This window comes from Thamnophis sirtalis, unplaced genomic scaffold, assembly GCF_051295495.1.
Source record: "Thamnophis sirtalis isolate CommonGarterSnake01/CBP01778 unplaced genomic scaffold, rThaSir2_p1.2 scaffold_13, whole genome shotgun sequence".
Lineage (NCBI taxonomy): Eukaryota > Metazoa > Chordata > Lepidosauria > Squamata > Natricidae > Thamnophis > Thamnophis sirtalis.
In genome coordinates, this window is record NW_028261393.1 from 41,759,850 (window position 1) to 41,781,670 (window position 21,821).

Below are 21,821 nucleotides of genomic sequence, written 5' to 3' on the forward strand. Positions count from 1 at the left end.
TTTGTGTAATATGCAGTAGCAGTAAAAAACAAGAAAGCAGAGCATTGGAAAATTGGCAATTGCAGCAATAAAGTAGGTGGAAGATTGTGTTGATTCTGTGTAAACTGTGTTAATGGATGGGTGATATTGAAATAAACTATTTTTGCATTATTGGATACAATAGTACAAGATTATGTATGATTGGTTTTATGGAAGAAAGGTGGGTATGAATTGCTAAACCATAAAATTTTAATCAAGTGTAATGAGTTAATATAAAAATGAAAAAGATGCTTTTCCACCAATTTCTGCATGTGAAATGCCTCTGACTCATCTGCTATGTGAGCCAAAAGAGTTTTCATATAGTTGTCAAATACGTTTTCATCAATTATTTACTATATGTCAATAGTAAATAATTTAAATTTCTTCCAGAGTCCATCTTTGCAAATATTATTGAAAGCTGATTTAAAATCTACATATATTGAAAAAAAAGGGATCCCACAGGAAGGAGAATATTTTTCAGCAACCTGTTGTAAAAGTATTCCATAATTCAAGATCACCTGCTCCACCCTAAAACTTGCTTGTTCTTCAAATAAGCAAATTCAAATACAGAGTCCCATGTAAAGCAAACTAATTCCAATTCACAAAGTGCTTGGTCTGACTATTTTAACATCACAGTTTCGCTCTGAAATTTTATCTTCACATTTGGCATAAATGTTAGTGTTAAAACTTGACACAAAAATTTGGATAATTCAATAAAATCTATATGAAATCTACCTGTATACTGTCACCCTGCCTATTTACCCATATTTTTCGGAGTATAAGACACACCTTTTTCCCTCAAAAGAGAGGATGAAAATCTGGGTTTTTTGCTAATTTTTGCCCCCCCTCCCAGGAGCACTCTGCAAGCTCCCTAAAGGCTATTCATGTCTTTGAGGGGGGGGGAACGGGCCTGTTTTCACAAAAAACGGGGTGTTTTTGGGAGGTCTGCAGAGTGAAAAAACTTTTTTTTAATTTGCCTCTTTAAAACTTTGATGCATCTTATATTCTGGCGCGACTTATTTTCCGAAAAATAAGGTAACTTATATGCCAAGCGCATCAAGAGAAAGCTGGATGAATCAAAAGTTGGAATTAAGATTGCTGGGAGAAATACCAACAACCCAAGAGTGGGTTCCGGCAGTCACTACTGCTGGTTCATTTGTGGGTGCTGACGCATGTGCAGAAGCAAAAAACAAGATGGAGAACTGGTTCGGGGATGTGGCAGGCCTGGGTACTGCCGGTTCCAGCGACCCAGGCTGCCAAACCACTACTGGTTTGGCCAAACCGGTAGGAACCCACCACTGCAACAACCTCAGATATGCAGATGATACCACTCTAATGGCAGAAAGGGAAGAGGATCTAAACAGCCACTTGATGCAGGTGAAGAAGGAGAGTGCAAAAGTTGGCTTGAAACTCAACATTAAGAAAACTAAGATCATGGCATCCAGCCCTCTCAATTCCTGGCAAATAGATGGGGAAGAAATGAAGGTAGTGACAGATTTTATTTTCCTGGGCTCCAAGATCACCTCAGATGGGGACTGCAGCCAATAAATTAAAAGATGCTTGTTCCTGGGGAGGAAAGCTATAGGAAATCTAGACAGCATACTAAAAAGCAGAGACATCACCCTGCCAAAAAAGTGTGTATAGTCAAGACTATGGTTTTCCAAGTTGCAATGTATGGCTGTGAAAGTTGGACCATAAGGAAGGCTGAGTGCCAAAGAATTGAGGCCTTTGGACTATGGTGCTGGAGAAGACTCCTGTGAGTCTCTTTGACTGCAAGGTGATCCAACTGGTCAGTCCTAGAGGAGATCAACCCTGACTGCTCTTTAGCAGGCTAGATCCTGAAGAGGAAACTCAAATACTTTGGCCACCTAATGAGAAGGAAGAACTCAATGGAGTCCTGATGAAGAAGAGCCTAATGCTGGGAAAGATGGAGGCAAAAGAAGAAAGGGATGGCAGAGAATGAGGTGACTGGATGGAGTCAACAAAGCAGTCAGTGTGAGCTTAAATGGACTCCAGCGGATGGTAGAGGACAGCAAGGCCTGGAGGAATGTTATCCAAGAGGTCGCAATGGGTTGGACACGACTTCACAACTAACAACAACAACTATATGAACTACTAAATTGTAGAATAAGACCACGAAACAGAGAATAGTATTGCATGTTTGTCCTCAAATACTGTTTAGGGTTGCTGCATCTCTTGCCTGATGTGTAAAATTTTCTTTGCTACCAATTTTGATTATGAATATGAATCTTTGAATTTCAAAGGATGATTGATTATGTATCAGATCTTAGGGTTGACTTTTGGTGACCTCTTTTCTACAGGCAGCATATTGCCAGTGTGGTCCTTCAAGTCTTCCAATAATATACCTAGTATACTATAATTTAGTCCAAATCCTTAAATTCATTCACATTGGCAACTGGTTGTCCTCTTCTATTTCTTTCCACCTTTCCCTGCATTCTCTTTCTCCAGAGAATTAGGTCTTTGAATAATGCTTTCAAAGCATAATGATTGAGTCTGGCTATTTGGACCTTAAATTAATTCATAGAACTCTGGTTCTATGAATTAAAAAAAACAAGTATTTACATAACATTCTCCACATGAATATGAGAAGAATCTCATTATTATAATATTTTCAAGTAAACACCTTTTAGTTTTATTTGGAACAAATTTCAAGAAGTTGTGCTTAATATGCTTAATACCCTTAACTTCTGAAGATGAATTTCTAGTTCAAAATCCCTTGAAACAGATGTTGCTTTCCTTAAGTGTATTGCAAATGTATTGTTGCAGCTGGAAGGTAGAGTATCTGCAGCTGAGGAAAAGGTAAATATTTGCAATATTACTTTTTGTTCTAATCATTGTTCAATTCTGGCTCATTCTGATTCTTCAAGATAGGTTGGCTGGGGCATTTGGGATTTTAATTGCAGTCAATAATCTAGAATGAGCAAAGGCTGAGAACACATGTTGGATAAGAGCCAAGGTGGTACACTGGTTAGGGTGCAGTACTGCAGGCCACTTCAGTTGACTGCTATCTGCAGTTCGGCGGTTCAAATCTCACTGGCTCAGGGTTGACTCAGCCTTCCATCCTTCCGAGGTGGGTAAAATGAGGACCCAGACTGTGGGGGCGATATGCTGACTCTGTAAACTGCTTAGAGAGGGCTGAAAGCCCTATGAAGTGGTATATAAGTCTAACTGCTATTCCTATTCCTATTGCTATTGCTATATTTACCATCAGAAAGGAGGTGGCTCAGTGGCTAAGACACTGAGCTTGTCAATCAGAAAGGTCGGCAGTTCGATGTTTTGAATCCCTAGTGCCGCTTAACGGAGTGAGCTCCTGTTACTTGTCCCAGCTTCTTCCAACCTAGCAGTTTGAAAGCACGTTAGAAATGCAAGTAGAAAAATAGGGACCACTTTGGTGGGAAGGTAACAGTGTTCCATGTGCCTTAGTCATGCTGGCCACATGACCGTGGAGACATCTTCAGACAGCGCTGGCTCTTCAACTTTGAAACAGAGATGAGTACTGCCCTCTAGAGTTGGGAATGACTAGCACATATGTTTGAGGGGAACCTTTACCTTTAGAGATGGGATTTGGATAAGAAACTTTTCTACAAACTATGTGACAAATATCATATGATAGGCATACTTTCAGAGTGCCTTATCTGTAGACAATCTAAACATCATGTTTTTCTGAAGGCAAATATAAGCTCCCAAGAGCAGAATGAATGTGCTTATGTAAATGAAACAGAAGAGAAACCAGTATGCCAGATACTATTACTCATCCTATACGGTACTTCACAATGATATAGTATAACTGCTCGATGCGACAAACCCAGATAGGTCAATGACAGAATATGTGAATTTGCTATCTGGTCATCAGTTTTCATATGTATGCAAGACGGTTGTAATTGTGTTTTGTCACCATTTATAGACAAGAAGAGTTGTTGAAAATGAAAAAAAATGTAATCCTGTATTATCTTCTCTTTTTTTCTGGTTATACAGTATTCACTATTTCTCTCTGATAGCTCCTTTCATCTATTTTTTCTCTGCTTGGATGTGGGTTTTATTTTAAAGTTGATCTGTGAAATTGAATAATATCTAGGCTTTAGGTATATCGAAACAAAAACTACTCACATGTATAAAAATAATTCTTCGTTTCAATTATTGCAAATGCTCTTGGCCACAGGCAAAATAAATTTAGCCTGACCAGTTATATAATGTTGTTCTCTAGCTGGCATATATACAAATGTTCCAACTTTGCTATTTTCAATAGCTAAATGCCCTCAGACCGTACCATACAATCTTAAGGCATTTCAAGAAGGATTAAAATTAATAAAACATTATGCAGTATTTATAGCATGATGTTCTGGGTGGGAAGAAATCTGTAAGATTTCTATATTTGACAGTAAAATATAAAGCCACATTTTAGTCTCCCATTATAGCCAGAATATTTTAAAAAATGTACAATTCTGTAATTCAGTGCAACATGTGCAGGTGAGGATAAGAGGTACTGTTTCTTTAACACTTCATCATTTTCTGACATTTTAATTTCCAAGTGAATATGATTAATAACCCCAGAGAAATAATTTATCATCAATACTAATTCAGAATAGTAGAGAGACTCAAAAAATTTAACTTTTTTTTAAAAAAAATCAGCTGGCACTAATATTGATATCCTGGTAAAACTTTTGCTTTGCTTTGATAAATTAACATTGTATCTCATTAATAGTAAATTAATTTTTCATTGTACAAGGGAAGACCTTGGTTTCAAGGGAAAAAGACTCCTCCTGCCAAAAGATAATCTTATTATTGCAAGCTGATTTTGGGGAACACTTGAAATTATTACTGTATGAAGGTAGGCGAGAGGGGGGGTTAGGGGGAGGGAGAGAGAGAGAGAGAGAGAAGAGATAAAGAGATAGAGATAGATAGACAGAGAGAGAAGAGATAAAGAGAGAATATCATAGATTTTCACGGGTGTAGGTATGCTGGTCTTCTTGTATTCGGGTCTTTTCCCATGTAAGATTGAGATTGTCTTGGCAACGTTTCAGCAAGGTCTCACTCGCCATCTTCAGGCTGGGTTTTGGGCTTAAAGTGTGGTTGGAGCTGCCGTCTTTCTTTAAATCTTGGTGGGGAGGTGTGGAATGCTGGCTTTGTTTCAGTAAGTGGAATGATTGGTTGTGTGGTTGTAATCATGATTGGTAGATTGGTGCTGATTGGTGCTGGCTGTGTGTCTATTGTTGTTTCGTATTGTAACAGTCTGGGTGGTGGGTGGGGCTCGTTTGTTGACAAGGGCTGGTTTCCAAATTCTGGTAGGCGGGAGGTATTGTCAGGTTTATTCATGTTGTGGGGGTGTTTCTCTATTTCAATAGCTCCCATAATTATTCTCTTGTTGAAGTGTTCTGTTTTGGAGATTAACCTGGTTCCTTCAAAATTAATTTCATGTCCTGTAGTTTTAAGGTGCTGGAAAAGGGAGGAAGTTTTTTTTCTTTTTTTCTTACTGTGTTCTTGTGTTCTATGATACATTCATTTATTCTCCTGTTCGTTTGTCCTATGCATGTTGCAGGGCAGATTTTGCATGGTATTTCATAGACTCCTTGGTTTTTGAACAAATCCAGCTAGAAAACCAAGGAGTCTATGAAACACCATGCAAAATTTAAGGACTAGAACTCATGGTCTCCCAGTTTCTAGTCTGATGCCTTGGTTACTATCCAAAACTGAGTCTCCTATTGATATTTACTGCTATAAAAATCTTGCAATAAAATGCTTACAGTGTAATTTTTTAATAACATTTATTTATTTTGTTGTTATTTTGTTGTTTATTTTGTTATTTTTGTTATTTGTAAGATTTATAAGGTCACCAACTCAAAATAGTGTGACTCTGCAATACAAGTATCAGTAATTATATAACTTTGAGAGTAAAGGAAAAAATGAAAATGTGAAGCTGAACAGTAGGGAGAAAAATGCAGCAGAGCAGGGAAGTAGGGAGTAGGGAAGTAAGCAGCAGAGATGAGGTAAATGCCAGACATAACAACTAGAAATAAGTTGAAGTGCCTCAAACAATGCATTTCTAAGAAAATACCTGGAGTTATCTAGGTTCTTTATCCTTTGGACAAAAGCTAAGCTGAAGTATTTGGAATTTTAGATAAATACGTTCTAATATTTGTACCTGAACTTTGAATCACATAAAATCTACTAACATCTGTTTTCAAGTCCACATAATTTGCTCCGAGTTGGTGAAGGCAAAAGATAAGGATATGGTTTTGTTGTGGCCCAACAGCGGCCTGCTGAGCTGTTGCTGGAATCTGACTGACAGAACGCTATGGGACCGCCCTGGAGGCTGAGGAAGACTCTCGGAGGTGTTCGGAGTCGGAGCAGGGAATAGAGAGGCCTGTTGGCCACCAGATGGCATCGACTCAGGGAGGGAGTAGTGAGGAAGAACAGAGGGAGGCTGTCCATGACGTACCTATGCATTTGGGTTTCTGTTGTGGCCCAGCAGGAGTCGTTGGAGCTGCCACCAGACTTCGACAGCGAGAGGCCCTATGAGTCGGCCCTGGAGGATTTGGAGGGCCCTGGACAGGGTTCCGACTCTGAGCAGGGCGCAGAGAGACTCGTTGGCCACCAGGTGGTGCCTGAGCCTTGGATCAGTGGGGAGGAGACAAGGGAGAGTGATCCAGAAACCAACAGTGAGTTGTTCTGGGATGCACACCATCGAAGAGCTACTCGGCGTCAAGAACAACTACGTAATTACAGGAGGTAATTACGCTCAGCTGATGGTCATTAGGCTCCTCTCCAGACTATAAAACAGACTGCTTGTGCCACGCCCTTCTTGCAGAAATCAACGCTTTGACTAAAGAGAAACAAACTTGGCAGGCTGGATTGCAGCCAGAGTTTGTCTGAATTGCTGCCAAGGTTTGCTGGACTTACTGCCAAAGTCCTTATCTGTTTGTGTACTTGGCTTTTAGCCACCGAGATTCTGGTCTTGTTATTAAAGGACATTCTCATTAAGCGTGTCTCAGCTTTCATTACTGGCAGAGGAGGGGGTCAGAACAGTTTTCTATATGCAACCAGAACTTTGCATGAACATGAAGGACACTCCTGGATCACCAGGAATATATTCTGTTTGATTTTGTAATAGTACATAATCTTTGCAAAGCTTGTTGATCTGATCTTTGGATTGTCCTGTCAAAAAAGGTTAAAACTGAGAAGTACTTACCCGCATTTTTCGGAGTATAAAATGCACCTTTTTCCCTCAAAAAAGAGGCTGAAAATCTGGGTGTGTCTTATACACTGAAAAAAGCATTTTTTGCCTCCCGAAACCCCGCCCCTTCACCAAAATGGCAGTGCATAGCCTTTAAGAGGTTTTAAGAGAGCTCCCGGGGGACTTGGGAGGGCAGAAATAATAAAAAAATGGGCCATTTTTTGCCCCCCCCCCAGCAGCACTCTAGAAGCCTCCATAAGGCTATGCATGCAATTTTTTTTGACAAAAAGAGGCCCGCATTTGTGAAAAATAGGCCATTTTTGCTGGTTTTTGCCCCCCCCCCCCCCGGAGCACTCTGCAAGCCCCCCCCCAAGGCTATTCATGCCTTTTTTGGGGAAAAAATCAGTCCATTTTCCTGAAAAACAGGAAACAGGGGAGTTTTGCAGAGTGCAAAAACTTTTTTTTTCCTTTTGGAAAGCTCTTTAACTGATTGATGAGAATTACATTGATCAAGTGCTGTGCCAGCAGAAACACCTACCTATCTACTGTATTTCTCTCTATCTCTATTTCTCTCTCTTTCTCTCTTTCTCTCCCCCTCTATCCCTCTATCTACCTACCTACTTTTTTTAAAAAATTGCCTCTTCAAAACCTTGGTGCGTCTTATACTCCGTTGTGTCTTATACTCCGAAAAATACGGTAGCTCTTATTTTTCTACATCAAGACATGAAATGAAAATTGGAATCCCATCACAGAAAAGATTTAGTGCATAAAGAATTGTAAGCACTGCAAAACACAGGGAAATCAAGTTCTGGCATTCATCAGGAACTGTTCTGACCTTGAATATAACAAGCCTATCAATTGTTTGATTTTTAAAAAGTCAGCCCTTGAACTTCTTTCAACGAAAAAATGTCATAGAATGTTATAAACAATTGTGTTTATTATAAAAACACACTATTATCTTCTTCCCTAATGAAGAGACAACAATGGTCTTTGCTGTCCTTTAAATTGATGTTCTGCAGCTAACACTCTATGGCATTTCCATAAAAGTGAAGAAGTAACCCAAACAAATTATATATACTCAGACAAAGAGATGTAAAGTGAAGTCACTCATAAATGTTCAGTGAAGTACTTGTTTTTGTTTCTAATTCCATGGCATTTAAGTTTCCTTTAAGAAAAAGAAATAATAATATTAACAACAACAACAACAACAACAACAACAAACCAGCAGTGGTAATTCCAGTGGTACACTGGGTGCTATTCCAAAAGCACTGGAATTACATTTAAAACAGTTAAAAATTGACAAAATCACCATCAGTCAAATGCAAAAAGCCGCACTGCTTGGATCTGCACGCATATTATGAAAATATGTTACGACGTCCTAGGCCCCTGGGTGGGGCCCGACTAGTAACCAATGCCAAATCCAGCGAAACAACTGGCCGCTGTGATACAATTCTGTTGTTGCGATAATAATAATAGTGAAATATGTACACATTTTAATCAAAATTTCCTATAAGAGGTTCCTCTAAACAGGAACATATGCTGAACTATAGCATCAATGCATTTAGGCAGGAGAAATCAAATGTATAGGTACAGACTAGCTGGTACTTAACTCAACAATAGTGCCCGTGAGAAGGATCTAGGTGTCCTAACACTTTAACTGTGAGCCACCAGTGGTTTTGCAACTGCCAAAAAAGCCAACGTAGTTTTAGGCAGCCTCAATAGAGGGATAGCATCAAAATCACAAGAAGTGATGGTACTCAGTGATGGGATTCAGCCAGTTCGCACCTATTTGGGAGAACTGGTTGTTAACTTTCTAATCAGTTTGGAGAACCGGGTGTTGGAAGAAATTTCCTTTTGGTTTTTTTCCCCCCCACTTTACAAGGCTAATCCTGTAAGGAAGGCAGGAAGGAAACATTCTGGTGTTGTTTACAGAAACTGCCTCTCCGGTTAACTCTTATTGCATTGTAACAGCTAAGGTGAAAGCGCCCATCAATATGAGTGACATTGAGTTGGCCACACCCACCCAGTCACATGAACACTGAGCCACACCTACCCAGTTGGTCATTAGGGCAGAGAACCAGTTTTTAAATCATTTGAATCCCACCATTGATGGTACTGCTCTATACCAGTGGTGGAATTCAAATAATTTAACAACCGGTTCTCTGCCCTAATGATTTCTTCCAACAACCAGTTCACCAAACTGCTCAGAAAGTTAGCAACTGATTCTCCTGAAGTGGTGCGAACTGGTTGAATCCCACCACTGCTCTGTACTGCACTGTTGAGACCACATTTGGAATATTATGTCCAGTTCTTGTCACTACGATACAAAAAAGATTCTGAGCAAGGTTCAAATGCACATATTGTTTCTGATAGGTCTTAATTTATTTTATTCTTTACATTTTTCTTAATTTGTATGTTTTTTATCTTTCTAACATTTTATAAACATTATTGTATCTAAGAAAGGAAAATGCTAAACATGGGAGCAAATACATGACATAGGACCAGGTTATTTGAGGGACCGTTCTTCTCCCTAGAACATCTATCCATATGATATGCTCCCACAGGGAGGACACACTCCAGGTTCCTTCTTTTAAATCTTGTCATCTAATAGGACCTAGGAAGTGTGTCTTGTTTTGTGGTTGCGGCTGTTTTTTGGGATGATCTTTTCCTGATAGAAGACAGGACTGAATTCTTCAAACCTTTAGAAATGCTTGTAAAACATGTCCCTTCTCCTGGCATTAGTGAAGAGTCGAATTGGAGTCGCCCTTGTATACTTGGTTGCCATTTCATATTTTGTATTTATGCATTGTCTGTGTTGTGGCCTGCCAGTGGCCAGTGGCAGCAGATTTGGACAGTGAGGAGGTTGAGGAGGAACATAGGCCAGTCCTGGAGCCCGGGGAAGGCTCAGGCAAGTGCTCTGCATCGGAGGCAAAAAGGGGGTCAGGGCCATCTGACAGTTATCAGCTGCCTTCAGAGTCAGACATCAATGAGGCAGACGAACAGCTGGAGCCTGTTCCCTGTGTGTGCATGTGCAGAGTTGCCAAACGAAGGGAACAGCTAAGGAACAAGGGTCAACTTGGGAATAAGGCCACAGGTGGACCATGAATGGCTCCTTCCATAGGGAATAAAAGAGTGGAGTTAGCAGGAGACAATTAATTCATTCCTGCATTCTGCACTATTGCGGCATCTGAAAGATATCTGCCTGGCCACTCTCCAAGATTGATAAAGGTCAGTAATTGTGAACTATCTTGAAAGAACTATATTGGGCCGGGACTTTGCTGGAAAAGAATTCACTGTAAATTAAATAAAAGGGGTTTATCAGGATGAGGACTCGCTTCGTGCTGCTGGGGAAGCCTAGGTCAGAACAGTGTGCTTGTTGTAGATGATTTCCTTTGTTTCCCCACTTTGTTTTGGACTTATTGTGCATCTGTGTTGTACAGTATGCTGCCACCCGAGGGAGTGGGAGTCACATTATCTGAGATGGGTGGCCTTATAAATCTTGAAATAAAATAAGTATATGTGAGCTCGACAAAGAGGTCACTCCGTGTACATTTCACTCAAAAGAACTTTAGAATAAAGGGGGAAATAAGAAAATGGCTGGCTTGAGCAGAAAGACTGGAATAGCCATCAATTCCTGTCTATCTCCTAATTCTAGGACCAAAAAACTGGCCTGGAAACTGATATCTGTAGACCAAAAATATATGACACTGTGCATCTTCCACCAAGCACTGAACTATCGTAATGATCTGATTCAAGATCAAGATTCTGCCTAAAATAAAAAGACTCATGAAAAGATACGTCTGGTCAGTGCAGCCTGGAATAAAAGGCCCTCTGAACATGCTTAGAAGCTCCTTTTAGTACTCAGATGCAAGAGGGAGCATTTTGATTGAATTTTCATAGAATCAAATTATTCCTTTGAAAGCTCTGCACAACCATAATTTTAAAATGTGAGCTAGGAGGGTATGTAGAATTTTAATGCACAGAAAGCATCCCGGGTGTTTTAAATTATTTTATTGCTTTCTTTTACAATGATGGAATAAGAAACATCCTAGGGTATTTGGGCAAATTGTATCTCGTCTCCTGATTCACCATGGTCATGGATAATTTAGTCTGCAGCCTGATGAAGTCACTAATGGCTATGCTGTACAATGTGTATACAGTACAGAAAATGCTTAAATTCCTTTGTCTTGGAAGTGTCGTTGCTATTTTCAGTTATATATCAAGCATAGCTTTTCCTGAGGTCAGTTATATTTTGCAAAGTTGAAGTTTACTGTTTTGAGATGCATCTCTTTGGGTCAGCAAGTCCATGAGAAAAGAGGTCAAAGGTATCTCCAGTGACAATGAACTCATAGGGAAGAATTCTTTCATTGTTTCCTAGCTCTCTCCTGCCATAGGCCATTGTTTCCTTTCTGGTGCTCAGTTTTAACTCTTTTAAAAAAACGTCATCTCCATTTTCACTCCAGTACCGGCTTCCTTTTTTTTCCAGAAAAGTTTTTTTTTATTTTTTTCTCTCTTACATACAATTATAGGTATACATTCACATAGTTATTATTCTTTTTTACATTCATCATTCTTATGCATTTGTCGTTCCATTTACAGGATTATAACATACCGTTTGGGTTGCTTTGTTTACCATCCCTTGCCTGTTTTGATACCACTTTATTTTTCTTTTCTTTTCTCCCTCCCTCCTTTCTCTACATTCTTCCTTCCTCCTCTCCTTTTCCTTCCTTCTTCCCTTACCTCTCTCCTACTCTTCTCTTCCCCTTCCTACCCTCTTTCTTTCTGTCTCTCTCCCTTCCACCTTCTTCTCCTTACCTCTATCTTACTTCCCTCCTCTTCCTCTCATCTCCCCTCCTCCTCTCCTCCTCTCTTCCTTTCTTTTTCTGTTGTTGTAGGTGTCTCTTCCAGCTCTAAAAACACGCTCTCCATTTTCACTCAGGTACCCACTTCCTTTTGTCCCAGTCTTTGACTTACTGAGCGGCCCTCTTCAATCATTTATAACAAAGTCTCTTAAGGTGTATGAACATCAAATGGTTGGCAAATTTTGGGAGTTGAAGTCCATCCACACATTGTGGAGACTGAGAAAGATTGAGCTGAGCAGAGTTTCCAGATCTTGATTACTTTAAGACTGTGTGGACTTCTAGAATTGCTGAGTCACAATAGAATTTGGGGATTTGAAGTCCACTTATCCTAAAACATGGTGGTTGGAGAATTCTGAGAATGGAAATCCACATGTCTTATTTTTCAAAAAAGTTTTTATTTTATTTTAATATAAACAATCCATTTTCCATTAAACAGTGTGTCATCTGAGTACAAATATTTTGTGCAATAACAATTAAAATTTACAATCATATTAATTATTTAATCTATTCCTAGATTAATAACAATACCTTAAATGTCTTAATACTATAACAATCCTCTTCTTGCTTTAACTCTATTCATTATGTTAACTCTATTGATACATTTTCTATATTTTACACAACTACATTTACTTTTAATTCTCATATTTATTCTCTAACCATCGATAAAATGATTCCCATATAGTATAATAATCAGTTTGTTCTTTATTTTTAATTGCCAGTGTTAATCTGTTCATTTCTGCACATTCTAATATTTTGCTAATCACATTCTCCTCTGTAGGAATCTCTTCACTTTTCCAATTTTGTGCAAATACAATCCTAGCTGCTGTTATAACATGAATAATCAAATATACATTTTCTTTACTATAACTTTCTGGTAAAATCCCTAACAGGAATATTTCAGGTTTGAAATCCACATATCTTAAAGCATGCTGGCTAGGGGAATTCTGGGAGTTGAAGTCCATATATCTTAAAATTGCCGAGATTGAGAAACACTGAAATAGAAAATAGATTGGATGTGGCTCTGATATTTTCTGGATACTGAGAGGAGTTATTAAACTTTTACTTTTAAGAGACTTGGGGGGGAGGGGAGGAATTTCATGTAGGTAATAATGAAATGTTTTTCCCTGTCTTCAAATATATGCTAGCAAATGGGATTTGAAATCTTTAATTAAGTCAGCTCACAGACAAATGGACTTGATGACTGTCAGGTGAGTGTGCTGTAACCCATAAAGAGGAAGAAGAATTAGAATGAATTTCCAATCTTCTTGTTAAGATCTTTTCAAGGTCAAGGCATAGAAGCAATTTGAAAAATTGCTCACAGAATGCTGACAAGAATCAGTAATCAAGTTTTGCTACCAGACAGAAAAATGTAGCTGCCAAAGTTGCCCCTCATTCAGCACTAATTATTTGTTGGACCTACTATCACTAATGATGGGAAGGCCACCTCATGAACCACATATACCTGGGTGCAGTTTTGGAATACAGATAGATTCAGAACAACGTAAATATAAATCTTCAATCAACCATGAAATTCATTTGGTGACCTTGGTCTAATTAAAAACTAGATGTCCTTCAAATGGGCTGGATAATGGCTCCTGTTCTAGGTTGACTTTTAAGCCAACACATTTGAAAGGCATCTCCCTATAACCCGGATGGTAGCAAAATATTGTGCATTGGCCATGAAAATAAAGCACCAACTGTTGGTGTGTTTGTTTGGGCTGTTGGCTGTTGTAGGTTTGAGTTTGTGGTTTCAAATGGCACTAGGGGAGCCACAAAGAAAAAATACATACATACATACATACATACATACATACATACATACATACATACATATGTACATAAGGTGAGATAGGCTGAGTGACTAGCCCAAAGTCACTCAGGTGGCTTTTGTGGCTAAAGCAGAACTCATGGTCTCCTGGTATCTAGTCTGGTGCCTTAACCATTAGACCAGGACCTGCAATTTCATAAGAAAGGTGGAGGTGGACACTGTTGTTGTTTTTAGTTGTGAAGTCATGCCCTACCCATTGTGACCCCATGGACAATGTTCCTCCAGGCCTTCCTGTCTTCTACCATCCCCCGGAGTCCATTTAAGCTCACGCTGACTGCTTCGGTTACTCCATCCAGCCACCTCGTTCTCTGTCGTCCTTCCCCCCCCCCAATCTTTCCCAGCATGAGACTCTTCTCCAGTGAGTCCTTCCTTCTCATTAGGTGGCCAAAGTATTTGAGTTCCCTCTTCAGGATCTGGCCTTCTAAAGAGTAGTCAGGGTTGATCTTGTCTAGGACTGACCGGTTGGATCGCCTTGCAGTCCAAGAGACTTGCAGGAGTCTTCTCCATCACCAGAGTCCAAAGGCCTCAATTCTTTGGCAATCAGCCTTCCTTATGGTCCAACTTTCACAGCCATACATTGCAACTGGGAAAACCATAGACCTGACTATACATACTTTTTTTTTTGGCAGGGTGATGTCTCTGCTTTTTAGTATGCTGTTTAGATTTGCCATAGCTTTCCTCTCCAGGAGCAAGTGTCTTTTAATTTCTTGGAGGTGGACATACAACCTCTTATTAAAAGAATGGGGTGGTCAGCCCTTGGTATACATATAGCAGAACAAAATGGCTAGAACAGGGTTTGCCTATATTGATACCTTTTAGATGGGTAGACTCCAACTCCCAGAGTATTAGCCTGCATGCTGGCTGGAGAAATCTGGGAGTTGAAGTCCACCCATTTGACAGCTGCCAAGGTTGAGAAATGTTGTGTTAGAGAGTAAAATAATGAATACTGTCTAGACAATTTGCTTTTGGGGAAGGAAGGCATGTAGTGAAATTCTTTTGTAACAACTTCATATTCTTTCCTACAATAAACTACTTATCTGCAGCTCCAAGTTCTTTGTATAATTGTCTCTGCATGCCTCTTGGGTGAAGTCTGACATCCAATAGAGAAGACCTACAGAGACCTGAATATTCTATAACTATGAACAGATTGTATGCATATGTTTATTAAGGGATTTGACATGGTTGCTTAATAGCAAGTGGTCTCAGGGTATGGAAAACTTTGCAGAGGATAGAAAAAAACAACATTATCTCATTATATAAATTAGAATATGATTTCAGTTTTAACAAGCTCTGATTTCTTTTTTCATTAAGAGTTGAGTGGCTACTAATGATGATAAGACAGTGGTACATAGGGTGTATATGAATTTTCTTTTATTGTTCAGTCAGTTCTTCTGTATTTCACATAGCTTCTTATATGGGCCTTAAATCCCAAAGGAAAAAAAAAAATTAAAGGGGAACTTTTCCATTAGCTTTCTTTCTTAGGTTTGGAAATGAGGGACACTCTGAAGACTTTGGAATGATGAAAATATATTAGCCAGCAGTCTCTATCAATTCCAACCAGAAATGTAACCAAAAAAAAAAAACCTCTCACGTTCCATGATGAGCTAGAAAAAGAGGCATTTCTTTTGTAAGGAAAAAAAAAAACTTTTAAACATTTAGCAGTAGCAACATATATACTGCTCCATAGTATTTGACAGCATTATCTAGAGCTAGGCAGTTTATAATGAAGAAGCATTATATATATATATATATATATATATATATATATATATATATATATATATATATATATATATATATATATATATATATATATATATATATATATATATACATATACATATACATATACATATACATATACATATACATATACATATACATATACATACATACATACATACATACATACATACATATATACATATATATATACATATACATACATACATACATACATACATATATACATATATACATATATATACATACATACATATATACATATATACATATATATATACATACACACACACACACACACACACAACAATCTGGGTCCTCATTTTACCGACCTTGGAATGATGGAAGGCTGAGTTAACCTTGAGCTCCACCAGGATCAAACTGCAGACTATGGGCAGAGTTTGCTCACAATGCTGCATTCTAACCACTGCACCACCAGGGCTCCTCAAATTTACAAAACAAATTTTGGAATAGCATTACACCAAACAACTTTTTCTTCTAGCATCTCTCCTTCCCCTCCTTATTTATAGTGTGGGAAACAGAATAAAACTCTTGGTGTTCCTATGGTTCTTCTTTTGCATATATGCTGATGATCATTCAAATAATAATAGGGGTAGGTCTCTTTGTTTCATATGCAAACTAATCATGCATGACGATCATGGTCCTAAATTAGGGAAGGAAAGTATGCAATAACTCTTTAGGTAAGCACCTTGACTCATGTTCACAGATGATGCGGTGACTCCAGAGGCTTTCAGCTCAGATAGCATCTATGGCCGTGATGACGAACCCAGAGGTGGCATGCAGAGCCCTCTCTGTGGGCATGTGTGCTGTCGCCAGCTTCTCTTCTGTTTTCCGGTGTGCCGGCCAGCTGGTGTTTGCGTGCCGGAAAATGGCCCAAAAATGCCTGAAAATGGGTGAAAATGGCCAAATAACAGCCATGCACGTGATGGCCAGATGATCTTCAGGTTTCTGATACTTTGGTGTTCCGGTGCACGCACACACACACATGCACACATGTTCTGGTTTGGGCACTCAATGCCGAAAAGGTTCACCATCACTGATCTATGGGATTTCAAGAGATCCCACCAATGAAACAATGCAAGCAACTCTCATATTTGTGTACTCAGATAACTATAATAATAGCATTTAGACTTATATACTGCCCATAGCACTTTACAGCACTCTCTGGGCAGTTTACAATGTAAGCTATTGTTTGCCTATTGCTCCCAAAAACCTGGAACCTTGTTTTACCTACCTCAGAAGGATAGAAAGCTGAGTCAGTCTTCAGCCCCATCAGGATCAAACTGAAGGCTATGGGCAAAGTTTGCCTGCAATGCTGCATTCTAACCACTGTGCCACCAGGATTCCTGTGCCATCTTTGATTCCAGATAAAAGCGAACATGATAAAAGTTTGCTTTCTTTTCTTTTTTAAAAAGTTGCAAACATTTTCTTGAAGTCTTAGACCCTGCTGTTGTTCACATTCCTTTGGAAATGACTGTGGATTTGCTTCCAAAAGCTCCTTGAACTACCACTCATTCTTGACAGAGTGCCTAACTGTTACAAATCAGCGTTTCCTACTCCCTCAGCTGCAAAGTATTGGCGCGCAGCCTAACTATGCTCAAATATTCTAAACAGCTGGGCTTTTCTCACTGTTGGACTGGCATGTTGCACCAATGACAGCTAGGATGATCTCAAGGATGATCTGATCCAAAAGACTCCATATGGGCCCGGTGAGCAACATAACTATCTTAACACCTGGTCTGTATGTCTCTTGACGTTTCCATCAGGCGAGAGAGAAGAAACCATGCCAACTTTATACCACTCATAATAAAAATTAGAACTTCCCAGTGTCCTATTCATTTTTTTTTTAAGTATTGTGCCGTGTAACAGCCTGCTGCTCTGGGATAAAAACTTCACTGCAAAGGTAAAATAAGAATATGATTAAACTATGCAGCTAGGAACAAAATCCTGTCTTTTGGACCTTGCATTCCTCTGAAGCAGTTGTGGGTTCCAAATAAATGTTATGTCTGTGCACAAGTGTTTCCTCATATGCATATATACACTATATTGCCAAAAGTATTCGCTCACCTGCGTTTACTTGCATATGAACTTACTATAAGTGACATCCAATTCCTAATCCATAGGGTTCAATATGACATCGGTCCATCCTTTGCAGCTATAACAGCTTCAATTCTTCTGGGAAGGCTGTCCACAAGGTTCAGGAGTGTGTTTATGGGAATTTTTGACCATTCTTCCAGAAACGCATTTGTGAGGTCACACACTGATGTTGGATGAGTTTACGTGACCTACCAATTCGTGGCTGAGTTGCTGTCATTCCCAAATGCTTCCACGTTCTTATAATACAGCTGACAGTTGACTGGAACATTTAGGAGCAAGGAAATTGCACAACTGGATTTGTTTCACAGGTGGCATCCTATCACAGTTCCACACTGGAATTCACTGAGCTCCTGAGAGTGGTCCATCCTTTCACAAATGTTTGTAAAAACAGTCTGCATGCCTAGGTACTTGATTTTAGACACCTGTGGCTATGGAAGTGATTGGAACACCTGATTCTGATTATTTGGATGGGTGAGCGAATACTTTTGGCAATATAGTGTGTATATATATGTAATATAATATATACATATAATATTATATATTACATTGTGTGTGTTTGTGTGTGTGTATGTGTATGTGTATGTGTATGTGTGTGTTCCCCTTGGTAAAAGAAGTACTAAAGAAGATGTGTGTGTGTGTGTGTGTGTGTGTGTGTGTTTGTTTGTTATATAACATGAATCAGAGCAGGACATGCCAGTCAGTGTGGACAAATGTGCAGCAGCATGTGACAACTTCAGCCTCCTCATCAACACAAAGAAGACTGAAGTAATGCATCAGCCAGCCCATCACTAAGAGCCCACCATCACAGTGAAGGGACAAACACTGCAAGCAGTGGATCAATTTACATACTTTGACAGCATCCTCTCCTGTGCAATGACAATTGACATTGAGATCAACTGCAGAATTGTGAAGGCAAGCTCTGCATTTGGCAGACTACTGACCAATGTGTGGGACCCCCTTTTGCTAGAAAGTTCAAAGTCTACTGAGCAGCAGTGCTAACTACCATGATGCATGTCAGTGAGAATTGGACTGCATACAGGAGGCACGCTAAGCAATTGAACCACTTCCACACGACCTGCCTCTGTAAACTTCTGAGGATCTGGTGGCAGGACAAGGTGCCAGGCACAGAAGTCCTCTCCAGAGCAGGCCTGCCATCCATTCACACTCTGCTGATGAAAGCCCAGACATGCTGGGCAGGCCATGTTGCAAGGATGCCAGGCCATTGACTTTTGTGAAGCTAACCTTACCTTTATATATAACAGTGGTACCTAGCTTTGTCTCTTGGGTGAGTTCCTAGCACAACCAGAAACCTGTGCTAACCTATTTTTTTTTAAAATCTACTTCATTGGAGGTTGCTACTTTTTCCAAGTAAGTTGGCAAATTGATTCAGACATGGTTTTAAGATTATTCTATGCCCCACTTCCTCCCCCACAGGTTTTTAATTATATTTTTGGAAATAAAAAAAGTTTACAAGTATATCATACACCAGGAGCCTCAGTGGTGCAGGGGTTAGAATGCATAATTGCAGATTAACTCTACCCGCAACCTGGAGTTCGATCCTGACAGGGCTCAAAGTTGACTCAGCCTTCCATTCTTCCGAGATTGGTAAAATGAGGGTTTGTGCCTAAGTGTAAAATAGCAATAGCAATAGCATTTAGACTTATATAGTGCTTCATAGTGCTTTTACAGCCCGCTCTAAGAGGTTTACAGAGTTAGCATATTGCCCTCAACAATCTGGGTCCTCATTTTACCCACCTCGGAAGGATGGAAGGCTGAGTCAACATTGAGCCTGGTGAGACTTGAACTGCCAAATTGCAGTCAGCCGGCAGTCAGCAGAATTAGCCTGCAGTATTGCATTCTAACCACCTAACTTTTCTCACCACTGAATTGCATTTTGTTGGATAGGGCCCAGTGTTCAAGTCTGTCAACATCCTTCTTAGAATCTTGAGTCTATCTTCTAAAGTGTTGGCTATTCCTCCCAGCTTGGTGCCAGCTGCATATTTGATGAGTTCCCCTTCTATCTTCTCATCTAAATTATTTATGAAGAAATTGTAAAATTGTTATAATTGATTTTGTTGCTCTGTTGGCTCATATGACCCATTTCCCAAACAACCAGCTGAGACAAAAGCAATGAAATTGTACTCAAAAGTAGGGTGAATTTTGAACGCTTTTGCAATACGTCATCTTATAAAAAAGAAACCAAGATTTATAAAGGAGAAATGCAACATTTGATTTAATTACCAAACTCAAAAATGACCAAGAATCAATCTATCCAGTACAACTTTCTCGAGAGGGGATAGTTGTTGGAGAAGTTTGTAAGAAATAATATGACTAAGGTTATGTTAGACCTGCAAATACGATGAGCAACTAGTTTTTTGTGAATATGCCCATAAAATGTACTTGGGCCCTTAATAGCCAATGTGATTTATTCTTTGTCTGCACAGGGTAGGTTAGCTTTCTGTAATTATGTCATCTCTGTGTTGGCAGTATAAGCATTGTTCTGTGTGACAGATTGCAGTGACTTTTACTTTAGTCCTAAATCAGTTGCTTGAAGGCTAGATAGTTTTGGATGCTCTCTGTTACTGTGCCTCTTTATGGCAGCTTCTGCTATAGTGGCAAGACTCAGAATGATCTCCCACAGAATTAAAAGTCACCCGCTGAGTAAAGAGTAGTCTTCAAAATCAATAACAGAAACAAACCTCTGTAGGCAGATTGAAAACATTAGTCACAAATCATGCATCATGGAAGGAAGCAGTAGAAAGTGAAGTTTTTTTGGCATACCAAACCTGTGACACGAGACATTTTGAGCAGAAATTAATAATATCTCCAATTCTGTCTGCTTGTCTTTTCTGAACTTTCTTGACCGGCACACCACTCCGTCTCCTCTAGAAATTTAGCATAGAAAACTTGTGATAAATCTTTGGTTTCTGGCAAGAGTCACATCCTACTTTATTTATTGCCAAAGAAAACAATATAGTCGTTTTTGTTAGAGCTTAGAAGGAGAAAAAAGCATCCCATCTGATCTTTTTTTTTTCTAACAATGCATTCTTCTTTAGCATCATTCATTTTAGAACCATAGACTCAAAGGACTGGAAGGGACCTCGGAGGTCTTCTGGTCCAACCCCTTGGCCAAAGCAGGAGTCTTATGCCACCAATCAAATGGCTGTCCAAGTGATGGAGCACGCACAGTTGCGGGAGGCAAGCCATTCCACTGATTAATTGTTCCGACTGTCAGAAAACTTCTCCTTAGATCTCTTTTTCACAAGCTTTCACCTATTACTTTTTGTCCTGCCTTCTGGCGTCCTAGAGATTAAGTCAATTCTAGTAAAAATTCTGCTAAAATTATACATATTTATAAAAAAATAAAGGTACCTTGGCTAGATTGCATCCTTGCTTAGTAACAGCTGGAGGAGAGCAATCTGCAGCACTGCTATGGGATTATTTTCTGTTACAGCTCAGTACTTTGTACCAGATCAGCAACATTCAGAGCTTTCTTGAGACATGATAACTGCTGTTCCATCTAGAACAAAAACAGTTTCTAACAGTAACTCTGACTTTCATTTAGTGTTTTCAACTAAAGACATTTAAAATATTGGCTATCAATTGCCTTGAACAGACAACCAACTGCTTGAGAGCTTTCAATACAGATTTTTTTTTTTTAAAAAAAAGGAAGAAATGAACATGGGGATAAATTTAAAAGAATTCTCCTTTGGCAATGGAGAAGCTCTTATAGTTTCAGCAAAACCATAGAGCAATGCTGACCTTCCTAGAACATTCTCTGTAGAAGTTCATACTGAAGCACAGGGGTGGCAAATTCAATTTCATCGAAGGCCGCATCAGGTTGTGTTTGAACTCAGGAGGCCGGGGTGGGTGTGGCCAGCCTGACATCCCTCATGTCAGGGACACCTGTGGCCCAAGCACTCTGTCAGTGAAAACAGTTTCCTGAGTTCCGTTTTTGGCTGGGACAGCCTCCTGCAACCCTCTGCTGGCATAAACAGAGTTCAGGAGGGCCATGCATGGCCCTTGCAAACTCTGTTTTCAGCTGGGATGGCCTCCTGCA